Here is a 12,338-nt window from a genome sequence, read left to right on the forward strand (position 1 = left end):
AATATGCAAAAGGAAAGATCTAGAAAGATGATTAATAAAATAAGCAAATGGAGAAAATTGAAGAAGATTGGAGAAAAGTTCTTCCATACGGACCATGCAAAAATCCTTTTTGCAAATTTGATGATTGAAAGGAAAACTTGTCTCCTATACAAGACTATACAAATGAATGTTACAAGATATCCATTCATGTGGAACATCAAGAGACTAATAAAAAAATGAATACAACGTATATAAATCGTGTAAAATTACTTATTCAAGATGAATAGAGAATGCATAGGATTAGAAATGTGGAAGATGCATAGTAGTTGACTTTAAAGGAAAAAGAAAGCACAATAGAATTTCTTTTATAAAATAAGCAATAAGGAGAGGGAAACATATCCATTAGTAGACGACTTTGATTATGGTAGTGGAGAATCATACTGAGTAGAAAAAGTAGAAGACCCCTTATAGGACTTTTAAAACCAATGAAGAGAAAGAGGATTTAAAAGCGGTAGAGGTTATGGTGGTGGTAGATGATGGGATAAACAATGAAAACATTCTAGTTATTATGGTGTGGTGAAGAGGGTAATGTTGGAGTATTGGCTCCACTCTAGGCCCATGTGCAACGAATTCACCTTCACAATAAGAGAGAAAATATTTCATCAAAAGTAGAAACATATTTGAGATGTAAAAAATGTACATGATGTTTCCTTATAAAGGTAAGAGCAACGATGCAAGCACTAATGAGGTGCGAGGGTAGGTAGGGTAGGTCTAGTCCAACTATCACCAACTACCCAAGCACAAAATACTAAAAGTAGGTAAACAATTAACAATAATAAAGTTCACCTATCCTTCTAGAAATATAATTACCTAACTTGGTCTTAAGTAGCTATAAATATAAAATACATTTACTCCAATACCCCCCTTTAAGCATAATTTAGGGAGAAGATTATTGTGTCAACCAAGCACTATCAAAATTATTATCATATCTAATATAATCATGAATTAAGGTTAGTACATGGCTAGATACCATCAAATTATCATAAAGTAGACTAAGCTATATCAATATGGTCTATGGATGAATGAAAAGCGAGATGAATCAAGGAGGGGCACTACAATAAGCATATGTAACACAAGAAATATTGCATATAAAAAAAATGACACTTTTAAACTCCAACAATCTCATACAAAAATAATTAATCAATTTGATCGTACTGTTGTGTCCTTGTTGTTATACAAAGATGGCATTAGGTTGCACACATTTGTTTAATATCTTGAAATGAAAAACCTAAAAAAGATTTTGGGGGACAAGACAAAGGATATGTAAGTCTACATATTATTGAAGCCGATACTACAAAAAAAAATTATATTTTTTAAATTGTGACAACATTAAATAGTACATTTTGTATAGTTTAGTATAATTATTCAGAATAGATTGTAACTTCCAATATATTATACTATCAGTGTAATCCTTGAAACACGACTATTGCAACTTTAAAACGCGGTTAACAAATGCATGTTATTAATACTTCCGAAAAATCTCACAGCCGTTCTTTATGAAATCAAAGGTATAAAACTGTCATGTTACTTACATCTGTAGAATGACAGTTGCATTTTTAGAGCCAATAAAAACTACAGCTAACCCTTGAACCTCCTTTTGATGTAAGTTGTAGTGTTACTCATTACTATGCTTGTCTTATTCCCACAAACTGGTGTCACACTTTTTCACGGTGGGCCTACGGCCGTCCCAACTAATAATCCACGTCAGTAGCGTGATGGTCACGTAGTGGCAGACAACTTTTTTTGCCGAGGGGGGCCCACTCTTGTCGTTTATGTCGTCACTCACTCTCTCCTTTCGTCGTTTTGTTCACTATTGAAATGGATGGACCACCAGCTAAAAGAGTCCTATAGCCTATGAAAGAAGATCAAATCCTATAGTAAATGGTAGCCTCACTCTCTCCTTTTCGGTTGATAAGACCTCTGCTTTCCATGACCTCATTCATTGAATCATCCCTCTGAGATTTCTTCTGTACAATTCAACTATAATCTTCTTTTTTCATTTGATAGTCTGTGAAAAAGATTTCATGTAAAATGATTCTGTTTTAGAATCATCAGTAGATGATTTATTTTTTCCTTCTCTCAATAAAAAAAAATAACAATATTTTTTTTTCCTACACTTTCCACTGTAATTTTAAAATTAATGAAATCAAAGGCAAGCTTTTATTCTCTTTATGTTATTTGTACTATTTAGAGTTACTATTGAATATTTATGTTATTTCTTTGTTAAACATATAATTAAGAATATTCATGTTATTTCTTCGTTAGATGATTATTTTTTCAATTAAAAAAATCAATCATAAATTATATGATCATTTATGAGATTAATATAGAATTAATGTCTGGAAAAGCAATGAATGTATCAATAATTTTGATGTCTATATTTATTATTTGTAATTAAAGTAAGTGTAAGAGATTTTGATTTGAGTAAGGGAAGAAGATCCATTAGTTGAACATGTACAAGTAATTATGAGGGAAATTGTGAGGGGACTTGTCATAATTTGACCTACTAATAGAACATATTTTCAATATAATTTGAATAAAACAAATATCAATAAATATCTATTTTTGTTTTAATAAATATTATATAAATAATTCTTTTGAATTTACTTTACATATATGATCAGTACACCAAAATCCAAATAAATGCCCATTAGTGAATCAAATGAACAAGGATTAGTGATTCATTGCATGGTCCATATGAAACCAAAATAAATTAATTAATTACAAATAAAGATCACTTATGAAAATATAATAAAATTATAACAAAATATTGTGTAAAATTTATTATAATCTTCCAACTAATTTGTCCAAACACATAAATGATACCCATTAGATAGACATCAATGGAATACTATGATTTCCTTGGCTCCACCTGTGGTATCTTGTATGTAAGCTGAAATTCCTTAAAAATCTTATATTTTTCCTTTACTATTTGTCTAGTAACAAATTTGTTACATATTTTAGGAAAACATCACAATAAACCTTACCCGTGCTTTATGGAATCCCACTTTTGTCATCATAAGGAAAAAAAAGACATAAGAGAAGAGCACCAGTTACCAATAATGTTCCAGTAACCATTCACTCCCTCCACACCCTACCCCGCAATTGCTAATTTTATAGAAACAAAAAAAACAACTAAAAGCCCATTAATAAATTTCACATGTACCAATAGCTGCTCATCTTTTACCATTTTTGGACCAAACTGGCACATTTGTATACCTTTATTGGTACCCATAGTGAAAGACTACTGGGGGATTTGTTCATATTGGCAATTTTAAGTGCATGGTTATTGGGGCATCTTTAAGGTGACACTTTGAAATGTGTACTTTTTGACCCTTGTGCTTATTAAAAATCCCATAAAATGCACTGTTAAAGGTAAAAAATGAAAGGATCTTAAAAATTAGGGTTTTGTGATTTAACCACTGAATTTTTAGATTAAAGAGACAAATTTGAATTGCAATTTTGAAATAGAAATCAGATCTGAAACAAACAATTAAAATGTTGCACTTCACAAGCTTAATTTCCTTAAAGTGAAAAATTAGGGTTTGATGCAATTAACCTCTGGAATTTGCAACTAGCTCAAACTTGGAAATCAAATTTTGAAATTAAAATTGCAATTAATCAGATCTAATAATAAGAAATCAGAATTAATGTGTAAGACGTCGGGCTCACCAAAATGTAAAGTGGAAAAATTGAACCCTAGTGACTCCCCACCTAGCAGAGAGAAAGGAAGTCACTAGGATGGTTTTTCACTTAGGAGACCTTTACATTCAAAAGAGGGGCTTGAATTCACTAGATCTAAATCCAAGGGAAACAAGGATGTGAATTCCAAGTGGATTGCAAGGGTTGAAGTGTGATTTACCCTCTTTTGTAAATAGGAAAGTTGATTTGTTGACTATGCAGAAAAGAGAGAGAATGAGTGAAATGAGGAGCTACTGGTTCGAGATCACATTGTATCTCTGGATATGAACTAATTAGACTGATGCTGATCTGGCCTACAAATTTGGAGAAAAGTCATCGAAACCATGGCGAAAGTGTACATGGTTTGTCGAAAAATCCGTGAAACAAAAAGGGTTTTTCCGTCTCTGCAAATGGAGTCAAAATCTGAAAATACAACTATGTACCTGTAACCTACACACATAAAAGAAGGGAAGAAGGATTGTGGATAGGGGTTTGCCTCAGTCAAACCCCGATTGAGGAATCAATCTTTAAAGAAAGCAATTGCAAATGCTGAAATGTAAATGTATACCATGTAGATTTACAATTTGTTGATGATGATTGCTTTGCTTCTTGAATATAATCACAAATGTTGTATGAGATGGCATGTAACATGACAAAACCTTAACACACACACATGCTTGCAAATGAATGTTGTAATGTTGCTCCAATGGATGAATGAAGATCTTAATGCTTGAATGCTTGATGAAGACCTTGAAATCTCGTAGCTTAACCTTATGCCTATTATCCTTATGATCTCCTCTATATAAAATGAGGGAATTGAATCTCCTTTTATACATTCTTAAAGGATTTAATTTTCAACCACCGAAGGCCGACAAAGGAGAATTATAAACCCTGAAGGTAGATTATGCATTGGGAACCGGGAAGACCCAACTTAGGGCCACCCTAGGAGGTGAGGACAGGGGCATGTCCTTCCCTAGTTTAGGGCTTAGATAGGGTCTAAGGAAGAACAAAGCCTAGACAAGAGGGTTTCAAGGATGCAAATGCAGAAAGGGATCTCGGTTAGGAAGGGAGAGTATCATAGCCAAGGTGAGGACTTTGAAGAGGTTAAAATCTCTAGGGTTGCAATTTTATGATAGTACATTACATTAACAAGACCTCTTGAACTCTCTAGAATGTTTGTAATTAATCTTTAGACATAATTCTTGGTACTTTAAAATGAATGAATGAATGTCTTTAAATACAACATAGCACTCAAAAAACACAAATAATTTCTAGGTTGATTCATAATGACTAGAAAAGTGGCTACAAGTAACTAATTTTGAAAACTCCTTGGCTATTTGTGTTACCTCCTATAATAATTGATTTCATAAGGCTCTAGAAATTTTGTGATAAGTAGGAAACTATTACATACTTTCACATATATGGAGGCAAAAATGGCATCATGTTTTCTATGCAATGCCTCTAGGGTAATGATGTAATAAGTGAATTACAATTAAGATGAACGGATGGTGTAGATTCTTTTTCTTTAACATGTTAAGGGCCAAGATGCCTAAAGATGCAATTTTTTTAGCTATCCAGATTCAATTGTGAATTTTTTATGTCAAACTCGTTAACTCGTGTTCATGAGTAGTTCACAAAAACCCATCTCTCATGAGAATAGATGTTACACTTAACACTCATTGCATTTAGGTGATGCTCACAGAGGTGAAGCATTGGGCCCTTCGAGAGGTCACTCATATCAATATTGCTACAACTCAATCACACTTCACCACAAAATTTACTCCAAGGTTAATCCCTTTGCAAAACCTTCAACAAATGTTATGCCTTATGATTGCTAAGTGCACCATTCATTCTCATGAGATACGAGTTCTTGTCCACCACTACTCTTGAAACATTAGTCAATGAGTTTGACTCAAAAGCTTCACAATTGAATCTCCATAGCAATACCATAATTTGACGTCTTGTGAAAAATACCTCCTACTTACTATTAATAAATTTCACATGTACCAATAACCACACAATTTTTTGACTCTAATCCACCTATTTGTACACCTTCATTAGTACCCATAGTACACGACTATTAAGAAATTTGAGCATAAATATTAACAATTTTAAATACACAATTATTAAAATTTCATCGTACATTTCATACTCATTATGGTTGTTGTGAAGTCTTATCATGCTTCCTTTCTCACTTTACACCCACTAAAACGAATCTCCCACTTTTTCACGGAACCCCACAAAATTAATTATCACCTGTAATATGTTAAGTGGTTGGGCCCCACATAATTAATTATCCAGGCCAAATGAGTGTTGGACACACAGTCGCCTGCAACTTTTGTTGCTTAGCAGGACCCACCCTTGTCGTTTACGCTGTCAGTAAGTCTCTCCTTCCATCCTTTTGCTTTCCCCCAACTTTTTGACTAAGATATACATAATCATTCACTGAATCTTCCCTCCAAAGATTTCTTCTGCACACTTCAACTTTAATCATTTTTTCCATTTGAATGTTTGAAATTTTTTTTCTATGTAAAATGGTTCTTTTTTATGAAGTGGCCTACAGCTATTGTCGCTTAGCGGGCCCACCATTGTCTTTTACGCTATCAATCAGTCCCTCCTTCCATTCTTTTCAAGACTTGTACTTTCCATATCATGAGAAACAACTGAATGATTGTTGTTTTGCATCATAAGATACAAATCTTATAAACTAGTCACAAATCTAGTTGAATAATAATACTAACAAGATTTCTTAAATTCTATTAAATATCTGTAATTATTCTTTAGAAATTATTTTTTGATATTTTAAAATGAGTGAATGAATGTCCTTAAATTCAACATAGCACTCAAATAACATAAACATTTTCTAGGTGGCTGATAATGACTAGTAAAGTGGCAATCAATAACTAAATTTGCAGATTCTTTTTCATTAACATTTTAAGAGCCAAGATGCCTAGAGATGCAATTTGTTTCGCTAGCTCAACCCTTACTAGACATAACTCATTATTGGACATGTAAAATTGTACTAACAAAAGTTTGCATTCATGAAAAAAAAATATGAACCATTATATTCAAATATTCACATGTTAAAACCTTGTCTCATGAATTGAGGACCTAGATTCTTTTTCTTCAACATGTTAATAGTCAAGATACCTAGAGATATAATTGTTTTAGTCGGCTCAACCATAGATTTTTACTAGCTAGAACTCATTTTTAAACATGTAAAATAATACTAACAAAAGTTTCCATTCATGATAATAAAATATTAACCATTATATATGCAAAATTCATGTCTTGTGCTCCTACTTGTTGTTCTCCACTATATTTAAATATACACTAGCTATTTTTAAATATACATTAATGAATTAAAATTCTAAATATTTTTTATAATTTGAAATATTTTAGAAATTGTGAAAGTTTCAATAATAAAAGAAATTTCCCTCAATCAATCAAAATTTAAAATCAATTTTAATAAATCAATAAATATACTATTAATCATTAGAAATTTGAATATTTATTAAAATAACATATTATTTTTAATAAAAAAAAAGTATAACATATAATCAATTAATATACAACTAATTACAATAAGAATGTGTCAAATATTTAAAAATTTCTTTACTATAAATTCTTAAATATCTTTTGATATATATTTCCAAATAAAGAAATTACAATAAGAATGCGTCAATTATAACCTTTATTGCAGAAGCAAAATCATTTGCTAATTGGCCTACCAATTGAGCTTTTGTACTTACAAATGTATGCAAAAAATAAACCAAACCTTTTCCTAATTGACCTTCCACATAGATCTTTGACATACTTATTACAAACCTAAATGTAATTATTGATAACTAAATGTAATTACAATAATAATATGTCAAATATTTAATAAATTTTTTTATTAAAGATTTCTTAAATATTAAAAAAAATCATAAAAAGTATACAAAATAAATATTATATATAAAAGGCTCGTTCAAGGGTAGTCAAGGGTTGATCTTTCTAGTGGGCAAATAAAATAGGTGATATGGGAAAAATCGGATAATGGATGGATTAAGATCAACTTTGATGGAGCCTCTAAAGGTAATCCAGGTGTATTTGGGGTTGGATGTGTGGCTCGAGATGAATATGGAGTGATTCTAGCAATTGGAGCCCAAACAGTTAAAAATAAAACCAATAATGAGGTCGAGGCTCATACAACCTTGCTTGCAATTAGGCTAGCAAGATGTATTAGTGTGTCTAAATTACACCTAGAAGGAGATTCATAGATAATTGTTGATGCTTTAGCTTCAAATGAAGCTCAAACTTAGAAGATCAACAAAGTAATCAAGCTGACTAATAGCCCCTTAGAACAATTTTAAGATTTCAAATTCTCTCATACTCTAAGGGAGGGGAATGTACTTGCAGATAGAGCATTGAATTGGGGATGCAAGTTGGACAAAGTGGAAGAAGTTCCATGGTGGGAAGACAAGGATAGCTTCCCTTTTCAAATTGATGAAGCCACTCGTAGTGAGATTGAAGTGATGGGAGAGGGTATGCGAATTAGAGACTATGATCGATTTGAATCGAAGGAGGATATAATGCTAGCAGAGGGACTATCGGTTTGGGACATCGCTAGCCTCAAAAGTATTGAATGGGGACATTGTGGATCAAACACATTGTTAGAGGGGTCACAACATCCAAGGAAAGCAGGTTCTGTGGATGTGATCTGATTTTCCTTTAAACTTGCAGTTGTGAGTGTTAGACCGAAATAAGAAAATGAAGGAGCATTGATTAAAAAAATTGCAGCAGAGGGATGAACAAAGAAGAGAGAGGCGAACAAAGAAGAGATGAAAGCGAACTTCTATCTTGGTGCATCTAAACAACAAGGAGCTTTCAAAGGGGTTGTCACTAAGGAATGAATGAGTTATATATTCAAGATTGATGAACCTCGCTTCGTTTGTATGGTAGACATGATGTTGGGAGAAGTATGTGAACTCCTCTTTCAGATTTAGAACTGATATGGATGTGGCTTCTATTTTTTTGGCCTACTGCTTAGATTTTGGCATGAAAGAGGATGTAAAATTATCGTGAAGATGATGATCATGAAGAAAGGAGAGTTGAGGCACATGATGAGATAAAGAGGATTTCATATTTGGGGAGTAGATGAGATAAAGAGGATTTCATATTTGGGGAGTAGATGATGATCGTGAAGAAAGGAGAGTTGAGGCACATGATGGGTGAAGTCACATTAAAGAGTATCTCAGGGATAGAGAGGTGACTTTACAAGATCAGGAATAAGAGAATGAAAATAAGAAGAACAAGGTAAAGCCATATTTTAGTAAGGAGGATTATTGGATTAGCAGAGGTCTCACCAAAGGTGAATCATCTAGCTATTTAATGTTTTGTATAATGTCTAAAATTTTGTAATGGCATTTGTATTAAGGCATTTTGTTTATGTAGGTTTAAAAGGAGAAGTGTAGTAGGGGGTTAGTAAGTGTTGCGGGTTTGATATGGATTAGGACAATAGGTTTAGGGGCTTGGATAAGAAGATATATAAGGGTGATCTCAAAATGCTTTGCAACATTTTTGACATCTAATATAATACATATAACTTAAAAATATATATATAAAAGAAAAAAAATTGTTTAAAGTTGAAGTTAAATAATAAGTCATACCTCCAAATCTAAAATATAAATAAATAAAAATATTTTATATTTCTAAAAACATTCATGCAAAATTATATATACATGTTTTTGATTAAGGAAAACTAGGTTTTATGGGACCCAAAACCCAATAAAAGACAGGTTTTGGAAGGACCTGCAACCCGAATCGAAAGATAAACTTGAAAGTCCACTCAAAGAAATAGAACACAAATGAGACTCAACACAACCAATAAAAAGATGGGATACAACACAAGAAGGACCCTCAACAAAAACCAATGGGCTGCAAAAGACCAGCAGCCCCAACCCAACTAGGATAGATCAAGAATTTGACCTACTCTTGGGGGATCGAAGGGTCATATCAAAAGAGGACTGGCACGATTTAGATTTTTTACTTTTAATAGTAATCCATCCCTCCTCAACCCTAGCAGCAACCTTTTGCCAAGAGGAAGGGTCCAAGATAGAGGACCTCCAATCACCAGGAGGAACAAAACCAACATATAGAGAGGCAGGGACATCAGAAATCGAAGAATCAGGAAAAGATCGAGCAACAATCTGGGAAGCGGTAAGGTCATCCACCAAAGAAGAAGATCTAGTATTCTTCAAACAATCAGTCGGGATGCCACCGCAAGCATCCACACACTACTGAGGCAAAGCTACACCAGAAGGTAGCAACCAGAGGTGCAATACCATCGGCCTGAGGAACCTGCGCAACCACCTAGGAGAAGCTTTTCTTTTTAACAAAATAGTGTTTAGAGGAGGCACCCTTCCACCAAGAAGTAAATCTTTTTTCCTTTTTATCTGTTTCACACCATGCAGCAACATGTCCAGTCTGGAAGCACTTTCGACATCTAAAGGGGATACCCTCAAAGCCGAGTAGATGGACCCAAGATCCCAAGGAAGATTCAATCTCTATCTCAGCTGGAAGCCCTTTAGAAACATCAATGTTAATCAAAATCTGAGCATAAGTAGAATGATAAATTTGGTAAGAATCCTTATCAATCATTAGGAATTCGCCTAAAGCCTCCCCCACTTCCTCTAGCAGAGAGTCCGTCCATAGATAAATGGGATGGTTAGGGAGCCTAACCCAGATAGGAATCTCATTAAATGAATTAGTAGATGGGTTAAAACCCAAGAACCAAGGTTTAACCATAAAAAAAAATTGTCCTCCCAACTGAAAGGATTAATACATAAAATTTTTGATCTATCCTCTACATGTTCAAGTTTAGCAATGAAAAAACCCTTGGCTGAAGGAAAAATGTTAACTGAACCCTTTGAGATCGGTTCCCATCTTTGGGAAATCCAAGTGTGGCGCTGAGGAAGGCTTGGTCAAAAGCCCCGAAACCTACAAATCAGACCATGAGATTCAAACAAAGAGGTGTTGTAAATGATCTCCTTTTCAATATCACCAGACACCCTGAAAGCTGAGGGTTTGCACATGGTAACAGCCACATGCCCCAAGCCATGGGCAACCTGATCTGTATCGGAGGGTGTCGAAAGCACTAGATCACCATCCTTCGTATTAGCAATAGGTACCTTGGGCTTGCAAGAATCAGCCATAGGAGCAACCTTTAGCTTTACACCAGCAAGGGTACCCCTAGGAAGCGGAGCAGACCCAACACTCACCCTCAAAGAGGGTAAGGCCCACACAAAAGATTGTATTCGAGCAGCTAAAGTGAGAGGTGAAGAAACCCTCGAACCCCCCATCAAGGCACAAACAAAGACCTCTACAGAGCCCCCATTCGTAGCACACACATCAGCCTCGCTAGGGGATGCAGCAGTCGGAGGCAGGACGACAGTAGCAACTGGTCAAACAGGAATCTGGATGATAGCAGTAGTCGGCCTTAGGGCAACAACAGGCGGCATCGCAATGGCAGTTGGCAAAAAAAATGTACTCACCGATGTTGGATGTAGTACTAAAAAAGGAAACCAAGAGGGTAAGGCCTGCATACAAGATTGTATTTGCACAGCTGAAGTGAGAGGCAAAGAACCCCCTAGACCCCCCCTAAGGCACAGACAGAGACCTCTGAAGAGCCCCCATTCTCAACACACATAGCAACCCCACTAATGGATGCAACAGTCAAATGTAGAATGATAGCAACATCTGGTCGAATAGGAATCTGGACAGCAGCAACAGTCTGTGTTATCACTATTTTAAAAATGGATGTTCTCAGTCCATAATTGGCTAGGTTTTTGAAAATTTTGAGTCTGATATCGCCCATGTTCTTTAAAAATTGTTTTGAGTCCTAAGGGGTTTAGGGTTTAGGTTTTAAAGTCGTTTCAATATCTGAGAAAAACCCCTTCTGGTTTCTAATTTGGCGTTACTTTATTCACTTAAGTGATGGGTCCATTTATCATAAAAAGTGTTCCCCCCTTGGTATTTACCTAGGCAGTCCCTTTAAATATTTTAATTTTTGTTCGTTTTAATCTGCCTTTTCTAATGTGCATCGGGCCTTATAAGAATCATGCAACATTCTGTTGATCTGACGGCCCGCATTGATTCGCGACCAAAAAGTGCTTGAAATTTACCTTTGGCAAAGTAGCGAAAGGCAAAAGTGGACCCGACATATAGGTTTGGACCGAAGCTAAACACCGATCAAGTTTCATCTGATCGGATGGGCAGCATGGTTTCATGAGATCAAGATGAACGTGCTTTAACCTTTGTGAAATGGCGAAAGGGTTTGGCGGGTCCCAAAGACAAGCGGTCTTCTTTGGTTAAAGAGTGATCGGGGTTGGAAAAGGATCAATGGCTTGCATTGATTCATGGCTGGGAGATGCACGAGTTCTACCTCCAGTGAAATAGAGAAAAGGTGGTGGGTCCCACTAAAGGTGGCAGTGAATGTGGTAGGTCTAGCTGGCAATGATAGAGCAATGACAAGGCGCTCAGTTGGCGGTCTGCAGTGGGCTCGAGCAAGGTTTCCATAGAAAGGAGTAAATAATGAGCAAGTTTTTGAGATCTAACGGCTCCCATGAATTCACGAA

Source organism: Cryptomeria japonica, chromosome 7 (assembly GCF_030272615.1).
Source record: "Cryptomeria japonica chromosome 7, Sugi_1.0, whole genome shotgun sequence".
Classification (NCBI taxonomy): domain Eukaryota; kingdom Viridiplantae; phylum Streptophyta; class Pinopsida; order Cupressales; family Cupressaceae; genus Cryptomeria; species Cryptomeria japonica.